At 40.6% G+C, this 27,910-nt stretch overlaps 1 protein-coding gene across 2 annotated transcripts in view; it reads right to left on the bottom strand.

The window, feature by feature from the left end:
• The window catches only part of LOC131581708 (glypican-5-like), a 341,002-nt gene that overhangs the window by 272,856 nt on the left and 40,236 nt on the right, over window positions 1-27,910 (bottom strand). The gene's annotated exons all lie outside the window — the stretch shown is intronic.

Here is a 27,910-nt window from a genome sequence, read left to right as displayed (position 1 = left end):
CACTGCCACACATACCCAGACACCTTTCCAGATGAGCAGGGCTCACAAGATCACAGAATTTGCTTATATTCAAGAAGTTGCACAACTGCACCCTCGTGCTTATTCATGCCCTAACTTTGAGGTGAGATGACTGGCCTGTAGCTCCCTGCATCTTCCTTGTTTTCCTTTCTAAAAAAGGATTTCTCCTTTTCCAGTCAGTGGGAACTTTACCAGACTGCCAAGATATCTCTGATATGATGGATAGTGGCTTAGCCACTACATGTGCCAGCTCTCTCAGGATTAGTATCACAAAAGAGTTCAGGGCACATTTTTGTGGGAATGCATTCATTCCCTTCTCATACTTTCTCACATTGTGTTATAAAAGTAATCATTGCATTGCTTCCTCTGCTGCTTGGGGTTATTTGGTGAATTACTGAGGGTTTTTGCTTAAACACGGGTCATTAGTGATGGGAACTCAACTGCAGAAATATTATACTTGGAATCAAGGGACAAAGCATCCATCACATCTGTCATGCTGAAGTTTTAATATGCAATTGTTAAAACCTCTCAAATACCTTCAGCTTTTATAGTTCTGTTTAAAGTTTTGCAATCTTTGACTCAACAACTTAATGAAAAATAAAGGTTGCAGATAAATCAATCTGGTAATGAAAGCAAATTAGCCATTCTGCTCCATTAGAATTCCAGTACGAATGAGTATGCTGAGATTGACTGCAGCAGTAAAATGAAATGCTCTCCTGAATCACAATTCAGAGGTTCCCTTTCCAGGAGCTTCAGAGGAAGTTCAGCAAGCAAGTATTGAAAACTAAAGCACCAAAACAATGCTCTATATAAATGGTAGCATAAGCTTTGACAAGCCTCAGCCAAGCCAGGAGTCTCTTAATTCTCATGCCACTCCTGGATTTCCAACAGCATGTTTCTTTTAACACAACAAAGACAATCAGATACTTTTATTCTCTCATTAAGACAAAACATTCTCAACAGAGAGTTTCACAGTATGATCACTTGCTCTTCTATAAACTCAGCTGATTTGAATCACAGAGTGCTGTCCTAAATTTGTACAATTTACACTATATCAAGAATACTTACTACAGGGAGCAAATAGATGCTTGGGTGGAAGGTAAAGTTCAAGAAGGATTTATCTTCTTAAAATGCTTATCTTCATTTAAAGGTCACATAGAATCAAGAAAAATAAATCATTTTTTGTACCTTGCTCATTTAGGTATCACATTTCTAGCCTAGTCAGATTTAAAAAGTAAACACAAAGTTTTAAAAAGGTGGTGGTGGTGGTAGAGTAATTGTGAAATATTCTGACAGGAATGTTGTTGGGTTTGTTTCAAGGGAAATGTCAAGATTCAGCTATTTTCATGAACAAGTAATTTCTCCACTTCTTTTCTGTCTCTTTAAATTTAATAGACACCTCCCACTGTTTAAGTTCTACTCTCTGAAGCCCTAGAACTGATTGCTTATTTTAAAAGGGACCCTTTGGCATGAAACTTTATCTGTGTAACCCTGGAAATGGGATCAAGCCCTTCAGAAGCACTAAAAGAAACCAAGAGAGGAACAACCACCCAACCAAAAAGGAAATTACTGGCAGGCTGAAAACAAGAGGGTAACAGATAACTCCTAAGAAATTCTGGACCCTGAAGAAAAGCACATTTCTGCATTTCAGACCCAGTTCAAAAAACCTTACAAAGACAAGGTTTATCTTAGTTCTGCAGTACTGTTCTTGATCCACAAAACCCCCACAGAACTTAAATGCTCAATTCAGTTTTCTGCCAAGAAAACAGGTTTGTAAAAAGGGGCCTTAAACTTTGCAAAATGATTTGAATTCTGTAGTGCCATTTCTGTTCCTCTGACAAATCTCCTGCCTTCTTGTCCACAAAGGTCAGTTCATGGAAGAGTTCCCTCTTGTCTTTCAGATCAATCTTGTATAATGATACTCTTCACAAGATTATGAAAAAAGGAATTGACTTGATTAATCTATTCTGGGAAATGTTATGAACCAGCTGCCTGTACTAGAATAAAATATTTCAGTTAGAAGGGACCTACAAGAACTACACCTAGTTCAGCTGCCTGACCAGTTTAGGGCTGATCAGGTTAAATCATCTCGATAAAGGCTTGGTCCAAACACCTCTGAAATCACTGACAGCCTTGGGGCACTGAGCACCCTCCAGAAAGCCCAGTCCAGGCTCTGGCCACCCTCTGCTAAAGAAATGTTTCCTAATGCCCAGACGAGACCTCACCTGGCACAGCTCTCAACCAACTTTTTACCAAAAGTTCTCCCATCTTGTGGAAATACCATGCCCTAATTAATACATTTTTACCCCATCCTGATGGGTAAAATCTCTCTCTGTGAGAGATCTGTGATCTCTCTCTGTGAGAGAGCTTCCAAGAGAGTGTCAAAGCACCCCTTAAATGAAAACTCACTCATGCTAAAAAGCCTGCACTGTAATTTAGTGAGGCACAGCTTGAGACAACACACCAAACAGTAATTTAGCAAACACACACAGAGCAAGACACAAACCATTACAATAAAAGTGGCATCAGGTGAAGGAGTTTCCAAATTTAGAGGATATGACCTTGAAGATTGGTTTTCAATCTCTTCTTCAAAGACAAGGTGTTGGAGATTTGTCACTTGGGGAATTTCAACATAATGAAGGCAGCAGAGCACCCAGCAAAGGAGAACTTCATAGGAGCCCTTAATCTGACTCTGAACACACAGAACAAATCAGTATGTGATTTCACACTTAGGAAATCTGAAGTTGTTTAATATACTTTAGGTAGTGCTGGTATCTCAAGCAGGTTCAGGAACATTATAAATTTCTCTGAAATACCTGAGCATTTGTTTCCCAACCCATCCTGACCACACAGAGAAAGAACAAAAGCCAAGCAGTCTGTCCCACTGGCCAAGACAAACATCCATCTATGTCTTCTTATGCCTGGTATTACAGTGGGCCCTTAAGGGATGCAAAAATGTACACCCACTGCTCCTCAAAATCTGACATCTGATTTCACTGAAAGCTGCTTAAATATCACAGAAATATCCAGGGAGTACACAGAAGTTATTTCTGGATCTGGTGGTTAACTGGGATGGGATGGCATGGACTTTTGGGACACAAAGCAGAGATGGATGCACCCCAGGAAAGCTCCCCTCAGCTGCCCCACACAAAGCTGATGGAGCCCTGCAGTTGACAGCTCCAGGGTATAGGGCAACATGCCCAGGGGACCTGCCCAATCTCTCACAGTCCTTCCTGTCTTAAATATACCACAGGAATTTCTTCTTGTTTGTTTTTGTGTCTTTGACTCTTTGCTCTTCAAATTCCATTTCAGGCTCTTCAGTTTCCTTCTCACAGTGCCCACTTTGGTCTGTGCCCCTGTCTTTAGGATTCACTAGTGTTGGATTTCCAGCTTCTGACAGCTATTTCTTTTGCTCAAATAACCTCCTGAACTTTGTGTTTAAGCATATGGATTCATTTGCCTTTCTGCTCCTTTTCTCAAAGGGTGCTGTTCCTATTTGCAGTGACAGGCTGCGGGGTGCTTAAGTAGCAACTACGCCTAAACTAAGATTTTAATTTCTTTACTTAATCACAGCCATATATTTAAACAATGTTCACATTGTTCTAGTAATCAAGAGGGGACCCCCAGGAATGCTGGTCATTATGTTTTCCTGTTTCTGCATTATCTACATGGGACTTCAGCTGTAAAACTCCACTGTATGAGACAACCTTCACATTTAAATGCAAATCTCCATAAACCAGACCCACTCTCAGCTAACTGAAGCAATAAAGATAACAAGTAATATTGGTATCTCAACCAAATACAGCAGTGGCATCTACAAAATCTGTCTCCATCACATGGATAAGCAGTGGGTTGTTTTAGCTACATGTATTTGTGCAAAAGTTCAAATAGCAAAACTCTCCAAGTGCCCTAGGCTCTGAAATGCACAGCATCTCTGGAAATACTGCTCATTAAAACTTCTGGCCAAGCTTTGCCATCAAGATCTTACAAGTCTGCATGTAAGTGACAAACACAACTTGAAAAAACTTCCCATTTCCTGAGATGCTGGCAGACATCTCAGCCCAGACTTCTTAGGCATCTGGAACTTGCTTTCCATTCTTATTAACCTGACAGCACAAAGTTAAAAATTAATTAGAGACTGATTTCATCGCTACAAAAAACGTCCCATTTCAGCAGGGCAACTCTGAGAGGAAAGTCCTCCATCAACAGAAAGTATTGAAATTTGTCCCCCACCACTGCATGGTTGGTTTCAGGGGTCTCTCTCAATCAATCACTTCACCCATAGATTAATGACAAAAGTAAATTGCAATATTTCATCCTTCTCACATCTTCAGTATCCTCCATGGATTTGCCTCCTTCAGTCTCTATGAATCAATCCCCTCCACTTTTCCAGACCATCCATCACGCTCTTTCCCACTCTGAATCCCGATTTCCTTATACCACAGACTTTTCATCCCTGTTGCAGTCAAATTTTGGAGCTTTCTTACCTCTGCTAATTCCTATCTCCAGACAATTCTTCCTACACCAGATGACCTCCACAAGTCTTTTCCTAACAGAATTTTGTCACTTCACATTCCTTTGTATTCAGCTACTGAACATCACCAGAAGTTACACATACAGTAAAAAGCAGTAAATTCATATTGCTTACCCAGCTGAGCTGTACAGCTGCAAATAGGCTGAAATGCAATTATTGGGGATTAAAGCTTTTATATGAAACTTGTAAATAAATATAAATGTAATTTACCATGCTATCTTTTAAGTGTGTGTTTGCTTTAGAAAGCACTTTGGAATATATTGATCAGCACATGAAATAACTATATCATGCAAAATGTCTGAAATAAAGATCTTCAAGATGCAAGCAAATAGTAAGATTTCATTTATATCAACATTATATTTTTTCACCATCAAGGAACAATATTTAATAGATCTTTTGTAATTTTACTGAATAAAGATGCACTGCCTATTTCAGTCTCCCTTATGTAGTAAAATATAGGAGGGAAGGGCAGCACAGTTACAGTGAAGACAAAGATACAAAGGCATGAAATCCTGTCCACTTTACAGCTATCTCTGAAAAAAAAAAAATTATTTTTCTACAACTTGGTGTTGCACATAAAAAACAAATAGAGCTGCCTGCTGAACACAAGCATGACAAAGCTCTACAGTGAGTAATAAAGACTTCCCACATTGAGCAGAGAGAGGAAGGAGTTCCTATTGAAAGCCTGTCACACCCATCAACAAACACAGAATATCTGCACAGCCTGGCTCCCATGGAACACAGCCAGGCCTTGGTGGCCCAGCAGGGCAGGCAGGGGTTTCCAGATAAAGCTGAAATTGCTGCTGCTCAGGGACATTTCTGCAAGCACAGAGCAGCAGCAGCACCCTGCACTGCCCCAGCACACGAGCAGCTCACGGGGACATCGCTGGCTGATGGCACCTGCAACACCGAGGAGAAATTTCTCAGGAATTCTGGAATGGACATGTGAACAAAAGTCATTGAAAACTGCATTTGCTTCGAAAAAACAAGTAATTCTGCTGTTATTAATGAATTATTAATACTACATGGAATTTATACACGAGAAAAATCTTTTGCAACATTACAAATTACTGCTCTGGCTTTATCCAGCCATCACCCTGCATATTTTACACACTGCACAGTTCTCACTGTCAGACACGAAATAATTCACACAGAAGCACCTCGAAGTGTGATGAAAGAAGAAGAAAGTTTATTTGTTCTTTCAGCATTTGTAGGTTTTTGACAACAACCAGGGATTGGATAGTCAGGTTAACACCTTCCCAACCACACTGGTTGTGAGAGACATCCATCAAAAGGCAAATCTTTAACAGAATGTATAAACTCCTATGTTTATAGTTACTTTCCTGGGAAAGTGGCTAGAAATTATGAAAACAATATCAAAAGGCCTGATTCTCAGGGTGACACGCAGTAATTTCACAGTCTTAACTACTGACCAATTATAACTGTTTTCAGGAAGATTGAGGACATCTGACTGTGAGTGTACCAGTGACAGGGGGAAGCAGGGTGTCTAAGACAGTGTTTCTGTGGGTATTTCTAGATGCTTCCCACCATGGATTGTCTCCCTTCTGCCAGGAGCCACTTTGCAGTGAGGTTTTCCTGGAAAAAAAAACCAATCAAAACATTTTCTGTCAGGTCAGTGGGTAACATTCTCTCCTTTTTTCTGAGGACAGACCAGCTGCTGAATACAGATTTCTATATTAAAAAGAAAAAGAAAGGAAAAAAAAAAAAAAAAAAGGGAACACAGACCACCACCAGCAGAAAACTCACACCATCCCACACACCAGTAAAAGAACAAAGCTTCAACTTTTTTGAAGCACCGAGTTCAGAGATCACTGAAATCAGAGGCTGGCGTATCATTCCTCCAGACATTTCCTCCTCCTCTTTTAAGTCAGAATTTAAGAGTTACAGATTTGTCCAGATTTCCCCCTCACATCCCTCAGACCTAGCAGGCACTCCCTGAGCTGCTGAGAAGCACTGATGCAATAACTGCCGGGTGCAATAATCCAGGGAACACTGCATTAGTGCTGCTCTGCTGAGCACAGGGGCTACATCTACCAAAAAGCATCAGACATCTCAAAAGCCACTGCTGTGCAACTGGCCTAGACATCTGTAATAAATGACATTTCCCAAAATATTCAGGATTCCAGCAACAGGACATTTGTTTGGAAACAGGAACAGAGTAATGTTAACTTGGAGCCCCAGAGTTCAAATATTATCGTAATTGTCAGGAGCTGATAAGAAAGCATAACTGGCTTTGGGGGGAAAATATGGTAGTACCTTTAAAAATTCTTTCTTTTCTTTTCCTTTTTGAGGCATTCCTTAAAATCTTCATTCAAAACCCACTAAACTAAACTCATCTTCTGATGATAACTAAATTGATCCACCAGGCATTTTTTCCTGCTTTGCTGAAAAGAAGGTTTATTCAATACAGAAATGGTGGCAAAATATGAACTGTTATATAGAAAACATTCTAAAAGAAAAGAGAAGAAAGCATCAGTATGGAACAAGCTATCACCTAAAATCAACTGGTTAGAAATGTTTGTCTCTTCAAAGAGCAAAATCTGATATAGAAATAAGGTCACAGATCCTTTCACATTATCCAGGGCCAAGCAACTCTACCAAAAGCAGCTGATACCACTCAGGGAGTATTCCCAGAGATTCCAGTATGGCCACATCTGCTCCTGATTGACTGGAAATCTGATTCCAACAGCACTAAGGAAAGATGTTTTTTGAGGGCAAGTGTGAAATTCCTATCTGGCCACAGTGAATGCAAGGGAGCGTTTTATGAGGTTATCTGTGCTGGCACAAAGCCTGCAGAGCTCTTCCCCCATCACTGATTTGACACATTCCCATTATCCATCTGTATTTCCTTGGATATACAAGTTATACCTTGAGGTCAACAGGGTTTGCATTTCTTTAAATCTTGTGTAAAACTCATCTTTTTCATCTCTATTCAGGTCCCCACTGCTGTGGAGCAAAATCCCTCACACTCAATGCTGATTGTCTTATGCACAAAGTGAATCAACAACTTCTGAGTTTACAGTGTTTGCTCACTATAAACACCTATATTATACAGTCCCAAACCACAGCATTAAAAAGCAATCTTAATCAAGCAATTAAGAAATTAAGACATTAAGAACTGCTTAAGAAATTAAGCAATCTTAATTTATTTGTAGTTAGCCTTATTGAGCCCAAGAGAGTACCCACATGCACACAACTGAATGTGTTTGTGAGAGCCACCTTGGTTTGGACTGAACAGCATGGACTTAAGATATAAAATCTGAGGTCAGTTTCTCCTTAAATGCTTCCAAAAATTGTGTCATTTAACTGGAATCCGCTACTGTACAGATATGAAACCGTACTCTGAGTTTTCCTTTATTTTTTCTGCAGCCTTACTCCCCAGGTTCCTGACACGTGAGATATTTTTCAACTGACAGGCTAGCAATTAACCTGCTGCCACAAAAGAATAACAGAGTAAAACAAAATGTGAAAAATGAAAGATTCATCATAGGTATCACAGAGAAATCTAGAAACAGCATCGCTTCAATTAAGGTTCTTTTCCCTATGGTCATATAGTTTCTCCTGTACAAATCCACTGTTGTTCAGTTATTACTTCAATCTCAGGATTTAATTTCCTCCTCAGCACTTGAGATGCAAGTAGGAAGGAAAGCAGAGAATGAAAAATTGAAATCAAAGTCGCTACACAGATCTTGTACTTCACCTTAGTTGATAAACCAGGAGCAGCAAAAGGTTCAGCTCCTTTCCTCCCAATCCCAAGTGAAACTGAGTCAGCTTTAAAATCCCACATACTTTTTTCCTCCTCAGAAAACCAAGTGGCTGGTGTTGGCTTTTGTTTGATCATTTCAATCTCTCACTAACATTTCTGCCTCCTCAATGACAAAGCTCAAAACGTTCAGCAGAAGTTATTTTGGCTTTGCAAATATTCAAAACATTTGTGTAGACGTTCATAAACATCTTCAGCAGAAAAAGACACTTTCAACATGTTGATTCAAATGCCACTGTGTTCATTGGAAAATATTTTGACAAAAAACCTTAAGGCAATTTATCACTTCTCTTGCACACTCCTATTTCTGGAAGTGACTGCTGTGTACAGGAGCCTGCCATCCAAGCAGCACAAATGTGGTACCAGCGAGGAGCATCCTGGATCCAGCCCTGTGCTCCTGCCCGAGCTGGGAACTTCACAGCAGCTGCTCCAAGCCTCTCCCAAGCATTTATCCCAAGGACCAGCCCCAGGCAGGATGGTGCACACTGGCTGTGGGATGTTTGTTTTCACCCCACCTACCTTTAACCATTACACTTCACAAATTGCACCTGCAAATAAAAATCGTCTAAGACGTTGCCAATAAACATCTCTCTGCAAAAATATTTAAAAAAAAAAAAACACCAATAGTTAAAAAGTGTTAAATGATGGGCTAAAAGTCATTAAACCAGTCTGAGAAATGCCATAAAAATATATACTTATATATGGAAGCTGAAATTCCTTTGTGAAAATAGGTGGCTTCCATTGCAGCACCTGAGAGTTTTAAAGCACTGACCACCCAAATGACTCATTAGGGAATCTGAAGTTGTAACTCTAGGCTGTCTCTCTTGAATATAAAAAAATACATACCTGCTTGAGTGAAACAAACCTGGCTTATTTAGCCTGAACACAATCAGTTTATTGCAGACAGAACTGGCACCAACACAGGGACTACCCCCATGGACAAGAGGAAACTCCAGACACAAACTCCAGACAACACAGGAGAGCCAGGAGCCACAGCACAGCCCCCAGAACAATAAATCCTGACCAGAAATGGTACGAGATCTTTGAATGGCCCAATGATGCAGCTGTCAGATTATACCAGCAACAGACACTGGATTAAACTCTTGGTCCCATCCTGTCCCCTGCTCTTGTGTAGAAAATGTGACACAGGAGGCAGGTAAAGCTCTCTCCCGCACAGAAAATGTGTTCCAGGAATGGGATGTGATTTCTACCCCTTAGAACAGCACAAATGGAAATGCCCCAGACATATCTGTCTACAGGAGGAGTTTCTATAGATCCACAGCACACTGGAAAGAGAACAAGAGAGGAGAATTGATGAACCCATTTCAGGAGTCCGAAAGTTTAAATAAGAAAAACTCTGTTACCAGATGCCTTCATGTTCACTATTCAAAAACTTACACCTGCACTAGAGAATTCTCAGGAGTGAGAGAAGCTTAAAAATTACCAAGTTAATGAGACACAACTGCCATTTACAAGCTTCAACTAATCCCAGAGGTTTAATCCCAGTGGTGCTCAGTCAGTTTTTACTTAATGCACAGCCAGTCATTCAATCCCAACTGGAATGAGTCAAGCTCCTGTGAATGACGATTGAGTAAAAGCAGAGTTATGACTTAAAGAATTGGTCCCAGGATGTCAATTCACTGTCATGAAAATGAAAACTGTGCCCTGTATGCACACAATGCTTCCTGGTACTACTGGGAATTACTTGCTGTTGAACAGGCACAAAAATGAAGGACTTTTTTTTTGGTTTTTAATTTATTTTTAGGCTATGATGAAAATCCCATTAGGGAAATTACCTTTGCAAAACTACAAGCAGACAGTACCTCAAAGCAAGGTACCAAATGTTTCCACATTTAGGGTTACAGAACTCTGAGAAGAAACCAGCACACCTCAAAACATTGCTGCGTTAACTTCTCCTGACAAAACATGCTGGACATTTCCAGGAATTTTACCCTTGGAGACTGAGGTCTACAGCAATGATGAATCCAGGAACAACCATAAGGGCCTGAACACCACGGGGAAGACAAGAAAGAAGTCAGGGAAACTCAGGGCACACCAAGCCAAGAATCTGGCAGAGGAAGCCTGCACAGAACCACCTGATCCAGGGGGAGGAGAAGAGGAGGAGGAGGAGGGCTCCAGCACAGCCCTGGAGGAAAGGGCTTAACCAAATCCAAAAATACAGCTTTACTACCCAAGAGACTAGAGAAGATGCTGTAAACTATTGAGATTTACAAGCACTCCCAACTGAAATACCTACATTTCATTCACTGTTGTGTTTTTCACACTACAGAACTAGACTGAATTAGGGTGCCAGCATAACTTCTAAGCACCCTCAACAGAAAAAGAATTATCTCAGAGAAAGAATCATCATTTTGGGAGAATTATTTCCCAAAAGAGCTTCAATTCTCATGAAAGTACATAAAGATTTCACTGATATTTTTCAAAAGCACATCTTCTATAATTTTCATGGTTTCTTGTTAGAGAAAGCTCAGCTGATACTTTGAAATGGTGACTAAAAGGTTATGTTCTAATAAAGGAGAATACTGTCCATCTGTTACAGATGTAAGAAGGGCCAATTAGAAGAACAATGTCTAATTTGATCAACCTCAGCTGGCCAGGTTAATCCATGAATGGGTCCAAACAAATATATAATCTTTCCTAATCACTACTTGGTTAGCTGGACTAATCCAATTGGATGTATATAATGTTCACCATATTTATTTCAAGTATTCCACCCTTCCCCTTTCTTTACAAGCTATATTAAATTACTTTAAGGCTTTGCAAGGTTTTGGAATTCTATTATAAAACTGGAGAAGCAACTTAGTGAGTAAATTATTTCACAAAATATAATTATTTTGGCAAAGAATGCTCATTCCCTCCTTGGTCCTCCATGAAAAATGGTAAACCATCATTTTGGAAAACAATAATCATTCTGGTGTAAGGGACCTGGCAATGTTTGCTGGCTTTAATTTTGCATCAAAAGGTATCTGAGAAACAGGAGGCAACTGCAATTAATCATGTCTCCCAGCTAGAGATTTTTAGAACTGCCCAAGGGGCATCTTCACATTACCTACTGATACTTGCTGGACACCTCCTCAGACCAGATGGTTCCTCCAATTCCAGGGGGTCTTTAACCCCAAAAAAAAACCATTAAGAAGAAAAGGACCTCCCTCCCATCTGTGGTTGACCTGCTTATGAGTACTGGGAGGAAGAACCCAACAATAAAACAAATCCACATCCACTGGAAGGGACTCCTGGAGGGAATTCCCTCTACCAGCTCCACAGTGGATCATCTCTTTCTCAGAAGAGTGCTGATTCACAAAATTACCTGTGACGAGTTTGGTGAGAGGAAAATGGAACTGATCTCCTTGGGAAATGAAGCTGGAGGTGTAAATAACAACAGCTGAGCCAGGGGAGGCTGCCTGAGGTGGAAAAGGGAATCCCTTGCTGCCAGCATCAGCCCCTCTGCTCCTCTGGTGTCCAGGGAGGTACCAGAGCCAGGCTGAGGGGCACAGGAGCATCAGGGACTGACATCCACTGCTCTGACACAAACTGTGCCATAATTGTCCATTTTCCTCTCACCAAACTCGTGACATGGCTTCTGCAAACTGTCAACAAAATCTGCCTGGCAGCGCTGGATGGGGGATACAGGAACTTCTTCATGCATTTGATAGATTTTCATTTTAATTGCACCACTTATACTTGCATCTCACTGTCTTCCCCTCACTTAATGAAGCACAGAAAATCCAACGCTTCCCTAACTTCATGATTTCAGTCTAGGAATTAGATTTTTCCTTCATTTGTCTTATCAGTGTGGCAATGAGAGTCATTACCCATTTCATCCTGACCCTATCATTCCACTCTCCCCATTTGGAGGAGGCCTGCCACCATTTATTCATTCCCAGGCACATTTTCCTCTCGTTTTCAGCTGTACAAATGCATACAACAGAAAAGGTGTTTTATTTCCTGCTATCAAACTGGATGTTTTGATTAGAACAAACTCAAAGATGTTGTGTGCAAAGTGAGTGTCAAGCAAAAGGAGCTGTAAACCCTTTGAAGAGATGCTATTCTGCAACTGAATCCATAGTTTTTGAGAGAATTTAGGAAAAGAGAATTATCCAGACTTTTCTGCTGGGATTATGTAAAAGTCGACTAATGAAATGAGGCACTTAATTCCTGAGGCCCATTTTAAAAAACTTCACATTTAATAATTAATCCCAGTTTGATTATGCCAGAGAAGAATATTTAAATAGCACCCAGCCCCAGGTAAGCAATAGGAATGTTGAATATCTGACACAGAACATGATATATTCCTGCTCACGTCATAAAGCTGCTAAAACACATTTCAGATGCTGTGAAATACTGCCAAATTAATGTTCTGGGAACCCAATACTCTTTGTATTTCTTATGTTTACCAGGTTTTATCTGGGCAATCTCAGTATTGTGTAAATACAGTCTATCTGTCTCTTCTGTAGATAATATATAATAATATAGTTAATATCATTTTTCTCCTTAATGGGGAGAAAAACTGAAGCATTCATTATGTAAAAAAAAAAAATCACCTTGGTCAGGGTGCTTCCCTTCAAATAGATCTTAGACCTCCACATGACCCATTTCTAACAGATCCACATAACAATAAACTTTTAATTTCCTCCTCCAGCCCTTCTCAGCATTGTATCACTCCCATCACCAACGACAAGCACAGCAAATCATTAACAAATGACCTAGAGGGTTCTACAACACTTCTTTTAAGTTACTTAATAAAACAGTTTCATTCACAAGTGTCTAGAGAGTTGTATGCTGATAGCTTGAAAAAGGGTTAAAAATGCAACTTGGATTTCCTAAGGGGAGGGTTTACAATGGAAGATCAACATTAGTAGTAATAAAGACCCCAATTTACCACACACTTCAGGCAGGTTGTAAATATGAGGTTTAAAGACAGGAAAATAGTAGTTCTTAGATGGAAAAAGGGGAGAATTTGAAAGCTGAGAAAGTTAAATAAAATGTATTGGAAGCATGCCAAGTTTAAAACTATTTTTATCTGTACTGTTTCTGAAGTATAACATAAACAAAACCAATCATCTAATTAAGCTAATTACATCAATAATACACAATTAATTCCGCTGCAGCCTTGGCAAAGATGATGAGATTATGATTCATAGAAAGGTATTTTTTCTGTCTAATTACAAGACAAAATGTGAGCGTAGCTGAGAGCCTGGGTGTGGATCCCAGCAGCAGCGCTGATTTCTGGGGTGCAAGGCTGAGCTGTGCCAGCTGAGGCGCTGCCTTTTGGCCACACACTCCAGTGGCTGGGGGGAAAAAAAGAGCTTTTTGGGTTCAGCAGACCCCTCCTCTGTACTCCTGGCTGTGACCCACAGTGCTCAGCTCAGGGCTGAACCCAGAAACCCACAGCTCCCAGTGCTCCCATCGCTGTGCACTGTGGCAGCAGCCTCAGGGAGACAAAGGGTTAACACTGTCCCACCCCAAACCCCTTGTGAAGGGCAGCCCAGGGGTTCTGGTTGGGTTTCAGTCCCTGGGGGTTTCTCCCTTGTTGTGTTTCCAGTGGTCCCTGACCATGAACTCCACCCTCAAAGGTGGAGACCCTCAGGAGTTCTGTCCCTCAAAAACCCCTGCTCTGCCTCTGTTTGGGGCTCTCTGTTCTGGATCTGAGTTTGTTCTCATGCTGAATAAATGGTTTCATGAACAGGAGCCCGGCTCATTGGTGTTTGATGCTGGTCCCCAGAATCCTGCTGCTTCCCTGGATGAGATCCTGAGGTTGCTGACTGTACAGTGCACTGGGACTTGGTTTGCACGTCGGGTTTTTGGTTGGTTGAGGGTGAGAATGCACAGTTTAGGAAGCACAGCAGATGGGCTGTGTGAAAGGATGTCTTTGTGGGCCAGGAGCCCGTGCCATGCAGTGAGCTGATGCCATGATCACTAACGTGATCTCCCCATTGTGACACCCTGCTCATCTCGGGTTCCTCGCTGAACGCTGTCACATCATCCCACGGCCAACGTGACACCGGGCACAGGACCCTGTGCTACCATCCAGTGGCACTGCTGATATCCAGCATTTACATGAAAACAAACACAATGAAATGCTGTTTGTTCTGTGGCCAGGAATGTCACCAGGACATGGGGCTCTGCTGGCAGGTGTTTGAAAGGAGGCTGAAAGTCTGGACCAAGCTCACAGGACATGGCAAAGACTGCACCGAATCACATCTTCAACAGTAATAATGGGACATGCATCAACTAAAGGCACTAATTCCACAATTATTTCAGCTGATTTTGAACTTTCATCAAAATCTGTGTTTACTTAACCCTAAATTTCAGAAGAATTGCTGTGAATATATGGATTTTGTGCCGTCACTCTTATTTTCCAGCATCTAACCATTTCTACATCATTCCCAGCCTCCATGGCAGTGAAGGAGAACCTTGACAACACTGAAGAACACACAATTACCACATCTACACAGGGCCTGACACTAAGGCTTGAAGATGTCAGGTTTCTGCTCCTCTCCAAGGTGTGCAGTAGTAAAGCTGGAGCCCGTGACAGTGTCTGGGTACCAACACCATGAACAGAACCATCTGTCCTTAACACAGGACTGTGGGCTGATGCTGGACACGCTGAGCTGGAGCTGCTACAGGACAGAAAAAACAGGAAAAAACAATGCAAGAGATTCACAGAGATATGGAAGCAGAAAGGGAGAGAATAGGATAGAAACACAGGACAGTAACAACGTCTAAATCAGAACAGATTTTCTTATGAGGGGGTAAAATAGAGAAGACAGCACTAAACTTAATCCACGCATGCAGAACTTAACCTTGGCAAACCTCTGCTACAAAAAGCAAAGGTCTAAAAGAAACTAAACTCTTGTCAGCACAGTCATAAAGCTGGAAGAATTCTGGTATTTCTCCCAAAACAGTACCTAGAACTAACTTAAAAACCTTCCTGATGAAAAAAGCCAGGACAGCCCCGCACAGCAGCCTGTGCTGCTGGCTCCAGCTGGGAGAACATGCTGGAAGCTACAGCTCCACACTTCCCATTCCACCCTGCCCCTGTGCAGCACCCCAGCTCTGCAGGCTGCCTGGAAAGGAGAATTTAACCCATTTCATTCTCTGGGAATCAGGGCACTCTACAAACCAAATGCTGCAGCTCAAGTGGCTGCACACCCTGGTCTGAACAGATACTTATAACATAAATGGCTTAAAGTGTTGATTTCAATCAACTCATACTTGCAGAACTTTAAATTATGGCTTTAAATTATTTTGAAGTTTCGCAAAAGACTGATTAGGAAACTGATGGGCTGGCAAACCACATTCAACTGGAGCAAAGAACTAACTTCTATTTCATCCTGCAGCTGATGATGAGGTACCTCCATAAAGCTTTTAAGCTTCTACAGAAGACAAGAAAAGGTCTTCAATCATCCTTTTGTGGCTCCTCAAGGTTGCAGCTTCCTCGTGCCAGAAGCAGAACGACCCCCAGGTTCACCCAGCACGAGACAGTTCGTGTCTGGAAGCAATAACAGCTGCATTTATTTTGTCGCCACGCTGCCAGACTGACTTGGTCAGGTCAGTACAATCTGAGAGATCTCTGAAGCACAGGCAAGTGTCACTGACCTTCCCCCTCTCCATTACATCCTCCATGGATGTTCTCACAACCTCAGCTACATGTGTTTTGAATAATCTGTCATATCTGGCTTATAAACTTACCCTTTTACCACCTGGAATAATCAAAAGCTGACAATATTCACAATTGAGGCCCTTATCCTACAACTGTTAAAAAACAAGTATTTCACTCACCTCCACACACAAAAGTGTATGTATTTCATAACAACACACAGGAACTGGGATAAAGTTACAGGCATTAAAATGGTATTAAATCTTCTACCTTTAAAAATTATTACTTCAGTTTTAACTGGGAAAAAAAAAAGTGTATTTTCTAAACACTGAGGAAAATGTCATCGAAGATATTTCTAGATTAAACCGTCACAACTGAAATGAAAATGCACTTTTAAGGTAAGTTTTGACATCTAAGATAAATTTTCATACCCACTGTATTGATTTAGGAAATTCCTCAAGACCACAGAGTGCCCCCTTGGTGTATCCTGCCTTTCACAACCATATTGAGCATTTTGGGAAAGAATGCAGGCTCCAAAGTAAGCAGGGGCTCTTGGATGTCAGCTTTGCCTGAGAATCTGCCTTGTGGTCATGGCATAATAATATTAATGAGGCTCCTGGCTTGTCTTTTATTAGAGACATGAAGATTTTGTAAGTCCAAACCCTCTTAGGAAAACTCATGTAGGTCAAATGTGTAACTCAACTAGATGCTAGAAAAGTAATTGACTTGATTCAGTCAAGACTCTACCAAAGTCTTTCTGAAAAGCTGAATTTTCATCAAAAATCCTGGATATCAGACACATTCACACATGGATTTCTAGCCAATTCAATGGTTTAAGAGAAGATTCTGGAAACAGACCTTGCTGTTTGCACAGTATCACTAGTTTAGAATAATGCTTTCAGTCCTTTTGTTAAACATCAGCTGTGTTGGAACACAACAGAGCATTGGAAAACAATGCTGTGATGAGAATATTTGGAAGAAGAGGCAGTGCTTGTTTTCCTGGGAATCCCTTGAATGTTTGAACTTCAGCCACACTATGGTCTCAGTCTCATGGATAAATATTGTGAAGAACAGATACTCTGGAATGAATGTTTGTTAATTCATGCCCATTTATCAAACCCATATGTATATATCCATCTCCTATTGAGCTACTGTAAGTACTTAAGTCTCCCTCTCAAGCTGCATGTACAACTTGCAGTGAATCATTTAAAGGAAAAAGAGCCCTGAGATCACTGTAGCAGGACAGATTGATTTATCTTCATTTTTGCTTTAGCATGTGTCAAATTATATGTAAGTTTGTATTTAATTTTATTCTATAAATATAAGCTTGCAATTAATTTTGAGAATGTAAATGATCTCTTGGGACTTGATGGAAATACTCTTTAAATTAAGCACATTCTGGTTGTTCAGGACCCTGGGAATCCTCTGTCACTGCTTTTAGCCCATGCCATTCTACATACATGACACATGTTTGGGGAATACTTTTTTTTATTTCTGCACACAATTCAAAACGAGTAAAAGCTTACACCATGGATTGTTTAGATACTTTACCTGAATGCATTACTCTACATAAATCACAGGTCTTCAATTAATGACTAGAGATTAAATCCAAGGCTTTCTACAGATAAGCTTCCTCTGAAGCTACTCCTGTATTACAAAAGCTGGAATTAATTTCAATAGTATCTACTTTAATCATAATTCATACCTGTCACTAAGCTATCCCTAATTTAGCAAAGGTGATTTTGAATAAGATAGTTTCCTTTTCCTTACATCTTTTCCTTAAACAAAGCACCCACCGTAGCTTCCAGCCTGAAGCAATTCTTTACTCACATTGACAAGGTCTTTGTGCTCTCCTAGCTCCTCAATTACTTCCCATTAATATATTCCTTTATAATTGTACATCAGTTATTTTAAGGAAGGAGCAGAGCTGGGGTCTTGCTGCCACCACTTCAGATGACAGGAGACTGTGTGACAATGACCAGAGGGACAGAGGGACAGAGGACAAAGTGTTGATGAATCACTGCACAGCTGCAGGCAGCCTCCAGTTGAAGATTCCCATGGATCAGTCCCTGTCTCCCAATACTGATGCTACTTTATTACTGTTTTTATTACTTTATTACTGTTTTTCCTCCTTCCTCAATTGCTGTTTATCTGCTCTGTGTTTGTACAGGAAAACCAGAGGATCTCAGCCTAACTCTTTAAAAGGTACCAGCGACAGGTCTCTCATGCTCTCATCTCAATTTCATGCTAAGCCCATGAAATTCCTGCCTGCTCAGCTGACAAGCACATCCTCTGGACACTGATCTTTCTGTGTCACATGGATAAACAGGTAGAAGGAGAAATGTGCAAAGCCATTTCTAAAAGGTACCAACACCTTACCACTAATGAATCAAGCCCTGCATCATCTCCACGAGGAGACACAATGAATTTGGTTTTCTGTGATGTAAGTCTGCACTTATGTCACCTCAGCAACATAAATACAGGTATGCATTTATTTAAAATTCATTTCAGTCTCATTTTTAATAAATACTGAGACCAAATTACTCACCCTCAACCTTATCTTAGCCTGAATTATTAATTAACCTGAATTAGCTGGAGGACTTGCAATCCATTCTGCTCAACAACACAGATCCTTGGATCTTAAATTTGCAACACAGAGCATTTATATAACAAAGCTGGATTACATGTGAATAAGTAGAAGACCATGAAGTCTGATGCTGTATGAACTATTCCTCTAATAACTGAACAGTATCAAAAGACACCAATACTTCCTAGAAGTAAAAAAGGGGTTCAGGCATCAGCCAACTGCAGATTATTCTGAAGAACTCCCTCGGTGTGACTCAGATTACAAAAGGACTGGATGCTGGCCATTACATCCACATCTCACTCTAATTTCTTTAACTCTCATACCATTTCATTCTTTGCATTACCTTTGCAAACAAAGCCCTGATTCTGAAAAAATGTGTTGCCATTCTTTACATGGAGCTCAGCAGAGGTCAACAGATCTACATGAAGTGCCTGCATAACCACACCCAGCATCCAATTACCCTACCAGGGGAAAATACAACATTTCACATCTTTACTTCCTGCATATGAGAGCTTAAATAAACCCTGAAAAATAATCTGGAACTCTTCATTAATTACATATATCCAGCAAGCACAAAATCACCTTGGGGATTTTTTTCATTTCAGCACACAGAGATACTCATTGTACCTCCTCCAAGCCAGTGCTCCCCACTCCAGGAGGTGCTCCTGTTTCCTGAAAGGGCAATTCCAGGTACCCACCTCCTGTTCTCTTTTGTAAAACTATATAAAATAGTATAAACAGTTTTGTAAAACTATATCAATATGGCAACTTCACTTCCAAATTCTCAGAGGCCTGCACTCTATCCAGTAAATTAAAGCTACTTCACCAAAATTGGAAGGATATAATAAACATTTAAGATTTGGCTTTTACACATTTGTTTCTGTTTACATATGACATTAAAGAAATTACTTTGCTTTGACAAATTTATCAAAACCTGTGAGTATTTCATGTATCACTCACCTGAGGAACAGACTCTAACTTAGCAACACAAAAGCCACCTTCCTCCCAAATATATTCCAATAAAAAAGCCTGCTCTTTGGTCACAAGCATCAGCAACATCAAATGGCCATTTTTATAGTAAATGTTAAGTATGGGAACATATTATAACCAATATTCCAGTTTAAACCTTCTGAAGACAAAAAACAAGGTCAGGCTTCCCTAGTGATGTGAAAGATTCTGGTGGCTATAAAATGCCCAAATGCTGCAAACATAGATATATATATATAACTCAAATATAAAGTACAAGCCACTGAATTAATTAATATGAGTAATGCTAAACTTGTTTGCATTTGTTTGAACAATACAGCATGGTTCATACCTCACTTATTCCAGAGGAACACATTTAAGAAACAAACATAATTTAATGATCCATCCTCTTTATGACTAGAATAAATACTCATTCCCCACATTTCTGTGTGTAGGGGGTCTCCTCATTTTGACAAAGAAAGAGATGAACTATTTCCACTGTGCATTTTTGGGGATTTCAGGGAACACTGTTACATATCTTACTATGACTGAGATGTAGCTGATGTCAGAGCAAGATTAAATTGTGAACAAAAATCGCTCTTTGCAATTCCACAAATACAGAAGTGGGGTTTGGAAAGCCTACCCGTGGGGACAAATAACCAATAAAGCCTACAATGCTGCAGGAAAAATCCCTTCTTGTTCCAGCACTTAAATCACTTTATGAAGGTTTGCCTTTAATTCAACTACAGGAGTATTATTACAATTTCTGCAGGAAGAACTCCAAGTTACAGCCACAGAGGTCAGAATGCACAGAGGAACAGACTTCTGCTCACTAGGACAGATCTCTAGCACCCAAAAGCAGCCAAATAATCTCTTTCAAAAGGAAAAAAAGACTGGTTTACTTTTGTTACCCACTGGAAAATGAATTTGGAATAACTGAAAATGAAACACTAAGCACTTAAAAAGTCAATCTAGCGCTTAAAAAAGCTGAAAGAAAACACTGATTATTCATATAACTCAAAACTCCCTTAGACTCTTCTGAAAATAAAGCACTCAATATACTCAGAACAGCTCTCATACCAACACACACATCCTTGTCTGAAATTGTTGAACACTGGCAGTTCTCTCAACTAGGATTTGTCTTGTGGGGACAAATTACTTGAAACTCAACCCTATGGACAAGAGAAAACGTGAACTTTCATCCCTTTTTCCAGCCTAGCTGCAAGCCCTGATGCCTGCTATGTAACACAAATGCTCTCTCAGATTCCAGCTCTGTGGAGCAATAAAGAGTTCCAAATGCATAATTACTGAGCCAATCTCCCATCTCAGGCTTTATCCCCTGGCTTAGAAATTTGTGATTGATATGAAAGCTCACTCTCCAAGGCAGGAAGAGCAGGCTCTGTATGAGTGATCCAGGCAAAAAATACATGAACTCCTTTAGTGGTGGGGTCAGCCTCTTTATCAATCTAGAGCCATTTTCATCTTTTCTTACATATATATATTTTTTTTAATTTATTTATTTATTTTTTTAAACCTATTTATCGTTTAAGGGCTACAAGAATTACCACATAACATACATCTTCTTTGTAAAATGTCTGCACTTGAGCAGCACTCTAGGGGACTTGGTCACAGACCATGATTCTCAACAACTCTCCAAATGCACCCATTCAACAGCCAGCAATCTCTAGTGACAGATGCTTCTGCCCTGACCCTGCTTCCATGTGTAGAGGCAACAAAAGCAAGAACCAGAAGTTATTTTCATCAGTCTTCATGAATTTCTTTAAGTCTTTTGCTAATCTGTAATTATGTAAGGCCAAAAGTCCAGCTTGCTCTTCCAAAAGGTTCAAAGTTTAACGCAAGGCTGCTGAGGGAACTCTCTCCTGTCCCTCAGCAAGCCAGCCACCCTTTCCTGCTGGGAGAAGGGTAATACATTGCTTTAGCATCTGCACATGTACCTGGAGCTCAGAACACCCTGCAATGGTGCCACTCTTTAGGTTGGAAATGACCTTTAAGAGCATCAAGTCCAACCCAGCACTGCCAGCTCCACCACTGAGCCACGTCCCCAAGTGCCACATGTGAATCTGAATCCCTCCATGGCTGGGGACCCCACTGCCCTGGGCAGCCTGCTCCAGTGCTTGACAATGAATAAATGTTTCCTAATATCCGATCTAAGCCTCTCCTGGTACAACCTGAGGTCCCTTTCTTCTTGTCCCTTGTTACTTGGGAGAAGAGACTGATCCCCATCTCACTACATGATCACTGGCCTCCTCTCAAGGTGTTGTGGAGAGCAAGAAGGTGCCCCCAAGCCTATTTTCCTTCAGGCTGAGCTCCCCCAGCTGTTCCTGGTGTTCCAGACCCCTCCCCAGCTCCCTTCCCTTCTCTGGACACTCCGTTCTTATCGCTCTGATCAGAAAACACATTCAACTGGCTATCACAAGAAACTAACAGCACAGTAGTGAAGTCTTAATTCCAGTAAAAATCATGGGAATGGCTCATTACTTTTCAGTTTTGCTGCTTTGAGTGATTCACTGCATAAAGTAAATGATGTGTAAAGTGGAGAACAGTTCAATTTCTATAGGCTATTAAAACAGAAATATGGGAGGCTGGGAGCAGGGAAAATGGTCATGCTGCAGGGGAGTGCTGCTCCATTTAGAACCACTGCACGCATCTGAGTTTTACAGAAACAAGAAAAATTATACTGAAAAATGAACTCTCTTTTTTAAAAAACATTGCCCATTATAAATCATGCTCTGTAAGATATACAGAATACAGAATAATCCTTGAATCATCACACACATTTGGCTGTACTGACAGCTTGCAGCATTTACTGCCACAATATAACTTCTACTACACAAAAGAATTCTGAAAATCCCCTTTTTCCAGTATGGATAACCCCTCGTTTTAGAGTCATGAGATCGTATCAATAGGAGCACTTGATTTCATTTTTCTCTATAGAAACTGCTGAGCCCTCTTAAAAGGAAGGTAAAAAAAGCAAGATCCACAAAAACCAACACTGCAGTCCAGACTTCATGATATTATCATTATGCAAATAAAAGTCAAGCAAAAATTTTCTCCTGACAAAGACTCATAAGAAAATCTGGGTTTGGTTTAGGGCACCTTGGCCTTGATGGATTAGCTCAGCAACCTCTGAGCTGCACTGCACTGCTTGTCCCAGCCAAACTCCTGACAGTATTCTCTCCTCCATATGCACAGAAATACCTTTTGAGGATGAAATTAAATTATGTCACTTGAAATCAAGGTGGAATACTCACCAGGCTACTACTTAAGGTGCTCCTATTAAAAGAGAAGAGCCTAAATCCTTTAGATTCCTATCAAAATCCCAAGCTTCAGATGTCAGCACATTTCCTCCAAAATCTCCTTGCCAGGAATCTCTTACTCTTGAATAAGAAGTTTCTGAATGAGGAGAATGGGATTACTGCTGATTTCCTCTTCAGGGACATCATTAACATTGAATCTTTCTAGCCTTTCTTTTTCTGCTCCACAATCCTCTATATCTACAATAGAAAAATCCTTCCCTCTACCACAACCTGCAAATGCCCTCAGTTCCCACAGAGTCCAAGCCCCTCTTTGCCCAGCAACATTTTCCTCTCCTAAAAGATCTCACTGACTGCTCACCTTCAGAAACATAATTTCACCTATTTCCTCCAAAACTTCACTAGGGAGGCCTGGGCTTTCCTCCTCTTTCCCTGCAGACTCCAAGTGTCATGCAATCCTTCCTCTGTCCCAAAAGCCACTCTCATCATGTTGCTGCAAGCAGCCACTTGCAGATGAAATAAATCTGGAGTGTTCCATGTGATTCTAACTGCACTCCTGACACTCCATCCTCTGACTACACAATTGAAAACACACAGCCACAGGCTCCACTACTGCTGGAAAGCTCAGTTTTTCACTACCATGGAATTTGACCAGCAAGACCCACACTGAAGATGGACATCAGTGACATGACTCTCCTGAAAATCCAGGAGAGGTAAATCTCTAAAAACATTCCCCCGAGCATTTCTGGGAAGATTCCTTTCTGAGCATTCCTTAGACGACCTTGTCACCATTATTGCAAGACATCCCATAAGAAAAAAAGTGTGAAACCTGACTCAACCCACTGCCATCCCATAACTTTATCCAGTTTAGAGGAGATCACATTTTAACTGAAAATTCTGCCTTCAAGAGTCTTTTGTGTGTGTGAGGAATCAGAGCCCACAGGAACAGTACAAGGTCTCTGCTGACAGATTTAACCCATGGCCATAACACACACTTGTCATACCTGTATTTAACACCCTGGAACTGGTACTGTAATAATTACTGCTTATATTTCATTTTTCACTGGGACCTAAACAGTTAAAATAGTTTTATCTGAAAATACATTTCAAAATTTATGAAAAAAAAAAAAAAAGACGTCACTTTCTTTTATTAGAAGATATACTGAATGAAGAGAATATGTCAGAGGGTACTAAAATCCCAAAGAAATCATCAATAGGCAACATGAGTTACCATACTGCCAAAAACACTAAAACCAACCTAGTGAATCAGTCACAGATTTATTGGTCTGGAAAGAATAAAGAGCCTCTTGAGCCAAGAGATGTTAGTGCATTAAAAATTGCACTGGATCAAAACACTAGATATAATTTCACTAAGGGGAATCAACGAGGAGAATGGAATTTACATGGGGTTTCTTTACCCAGAACACATGAAGTCAGCATCTGGCTTCTTTTATTAAAAGTAGCTTTTTTTCACCTTTTTCTTTAAAATTCTTTTTGGAATAGCTCATTGCTATGCCGTATACCCAAAATCATTTTATTCTGCTGGCAAGCATGTTCAATATGGATCTAATAAATAATATAACTAGTTAATAAATATTATTTTTCACCAGGAGATTCTGCTGCCTACAATGAGAAACTACCCAAGGTTAGTTTGAGACACTGACACATGCATGTATGTTGATTTTTGGGCTGGGTTTTCTTATTAACAAGGCACCAGGCACATAACTTTTGATGTCCCAAGAGCAGCATTTTGATTGGAAAATGCAAGGAATGCCAATGCTGGTCTAGGTGGGATTTCTAGCTCTATTTTTTCTGGAATTCTAATGTCATCAACAGGAGTCTTTTGAGTGCAGGTGTAAGTGCAGAGCACACGGGTTCTGTTCCAGGGTGAAGCAGATCCGTTCAGTCAGAGATGCTGAAGAACATTGGCAGAGTTAAGATTCAGTCTGGCTCTGATTTGAATCAAGTTGATGAATTGAAAATAGAAACACTCTAATCCCACCCAGGGAAAGCAGGGAACTCCCAGAGCCCCTCTGACACTCTGAATGTGTTCTTTTAGAAAGGAATGCCACACTTCAACAATGTTGATTGAAAAAGATTCCTTTTTCCATAAAAAAATAGGAAGAGGGCTTTTTCTTTTTCTTAAATTCTGCCAGGCACCAGCCAAAGACACACACACAGAGTTTTGATGAATTCTGTTCCTCAATTTATAAGCAATTATGTCCACATTAGACAATGTTAATGTGCCTTATCACAGTGTGTTTTTCCAGCTATTTAACAGATCACACAAGGTCATTGCTCAGACCTTAAAAGTAGAGACACTGCATGTGGAAAACTCCTGCTGTAAATGAAATGAAATGACAAGGTACACTCTTTTGGGTCAACATATAACATGGGTTCAGATTGGCTGGTGTCAGAATTATTAATTACATTTTCAAAACAGATCTTAAACAGAATGTGATTCTCCCAGTATTAGTATTATTATTTTAGTAGTTTAGTATTAGTATTAGTATTGGAGTGGTTTGGTGTGATGTGACCCTCCCATACATTTCAATTTGATCTATAATTTTATGTTGACTGATCTCTGTCCTAACTCAGAATAATATTGAAATAAATTCTGGGACTTGTTCTGAGTTACAAGGTTTTAAAACAAACAAACAAAACAAAAATATAGCTGAAGTTACCACATAGTTTTCAACTTTAAGGAATATTCATTCTACTTCTCTATAACTGCCACTTCTAAAACATCACATATAGATCCATGCTTTAATTAATACAATTTAACCCAACAACATTAAATGGTTCTCAAAACAAAGTGGGATGAAAAATACTTGGAACTCAGTTTTATACCGTATGCATATTTAAAAGATTAATTATTTTTAAAATTTAAGAGTAAAACTCTTTAATAACTAAAACATCAAGATTCTCCTCCCTCTTGCAACAAGCACAACCAGAGATAAAACCAAAGAAAGAATTTAAATGGAGCCCAAATTTGAAAATAAAAGAATGAACACATCCACAGCTCTCTATGCTTATAAGCTACACTGGAAACAAAAACAACCAACCAGAAATAGCATCCAAATACTAACAAGAAAAAGCCTTTTCTCACTTACAGCTCAACACAAATAATAGTTTCAGATAAAGTTTCATTTCCCACATCATGGATCAATAACTGCATCAGTTTTAAATAGCAAGCCAAGATGAGAATGTGTCCAAATTACTCTAAAGGTCATCATAAAGGCTTAATTCCATTTTTATATCCAATTTTTTATTTAAACAAATTATCACGCATGCGAATCTGGGAAATTCAAAGGTTAGCGTGTAAATAGACTTGAGTTACTTCACTCAAGAGCCCTCAGGCTGTCGAAACTCATATCCTGCCAGACCAATAAAACTTGTACAAAATCAAAATGCTTGATCTGCAGAATGCTGAGTTCTTTGGTCCCAAGCCAATAAAAAACCTGACCATGTGTCTGTCTCTAAAGCACACGAATCCAGGGCTGACCCTGACTCGTGCAGTCAGCGAGCCACAACAAACGGCTGGGGGAGGAAGATGAGAATGAGGAGTTGTCCTGAGGCACTGAGAAACTCATTTGACAGAACAACAATATATTGAGTGTTGAGATTCTTTTTCAGACAAGCTGGACTGTGCAGCACAGCCCTCCCAGGCTGGAAGAGCCCCAGCTCCCTAAGCTGATGTGCTGCAGACAGAGTTCTGCCCTGGCTGAGACCAGCCCAGCTCCTGAAGGATCACACAAAAAACTGGACAATGGTGTGGAAATGCTCTCAGGAGACTGAAAGGCAAATGTGGCTGTGAGGAGAGACACCACAGCAAGGGGGTGGCAAACCAAGCCCACTCCCTACTCATGGCATGTGCCTGGACACACGAAAACAAAACATGACAGCTCACTGTGTTAGAGCAAAGCTGGCCTTAAGGTGGCTACTCTGCTGCATCAAATAAAACCACAGATATTCACTAAAGAAAAGGAGCCTGGACAACTAGGAGTCAACAGGCAGGAGCTGTTTACAATCATGCAACTGCCTCTGAGGAAAGAATGTGTTGGGAGTTATGATTTTTCCTTTTGTTTCTTTCTCTTAGGGAATTTTCTCCCATTTGTTGCTGAGAAAATAATGACCATACTTAAGAGAGACAAAAGATGTAGCCATGGAAGAGGGGGAAGAGTGAAGCAGGATGCTACTCTGTTACCTGAAGTGTTTTCTCTTGGGAAGGGCAGAGATATCCTGAGATTTTGGCAGGGGGGTGAGGGGCTGAGCTCAGCTCCTGTCCCTCTCAGTGTACTAGTTTGAAAGCAAACTAGTGAAAGTTTCCAAGCCAGAACTACAGTTTAATAGGAAAATGTTTAAAAAGGCACAAACACTGGCTTAAAATGTTTAAAAAGGCACAAACACTGGCTTAAAATGTTTAAAAAGGCACAAACACTGGCTTTAACTGGCATACTCAGGATACAGCCTGACACCCTGTTGGTCAGGGTGGTGGTAGCAGTGTGATTAAATGCTGCCTGCAGTCCTGTTGAAGTGATGGATGTGTTTCTGTCGAAGCAGTGATCCTGTACAAGGGTCTGATCTTCCTCTGAAGGTCCAGTGGTGGTTATGTAGCTCTTGTCCCCTGGGAATCCAGTAGGTAAGGGCTGGCTGTGGTGTTCCAACCCTCAGCTCATATCCAGGTAGGAATGCTTGGTTCCTCACAATGGGATGATGGAATTTTATCAGTCATGCAGTGACAGCTGATGGACCATTGGCAGAAGACATCCCAGGAGGGAATTGACTCAGGGAAGAGATAAAGAACACTGCCCCAGCTGGTGTTAACACAGTAGGAGGATGGTGATAGAATGCTGACTCTTGGTTACATCTGACAGTGTAACCCAGCACACTCAGCAGTGGAGGAGGATGGTGGAGCATCCCAGTCTGGCACTGCTCCTCCTGCCCTGGGTGAGCTTTGGGTGAGCAGCGTTGCCCTGGGACCTCATTAACACCCAATCTGACTGGAAAGAAAAGCATCCTCACCATCATTCAGCTGCCTCAGGGGAAAGGTCCTGAAGCCAGGACCCCGACAGCTCCTGGAGAGCACATCTCCTGGCTCAGACATCTCTGCCAGGAGAAGGGG

The sequence above is a fragment of the Poecile atricapillus genome, chromosome 8 (assembly GCF_030490865.1).
Source record: "Poecile atricapillus isolate bPoeAtr1 chromosome 8, bPoeAtr1.hap1, whole genome shotgun sequence".
Lineage (NCBI taxonomy): Eukaryota > Metazoa > Chordata > Aves > Passeriformes > Paridae > Poecile > Poecile atricapillus.
The sequence above is the reverse complement of the archived record's forward strand: the minus strand, read 5'-3'. Positions and strand labels throughout refer to the sequence as shown.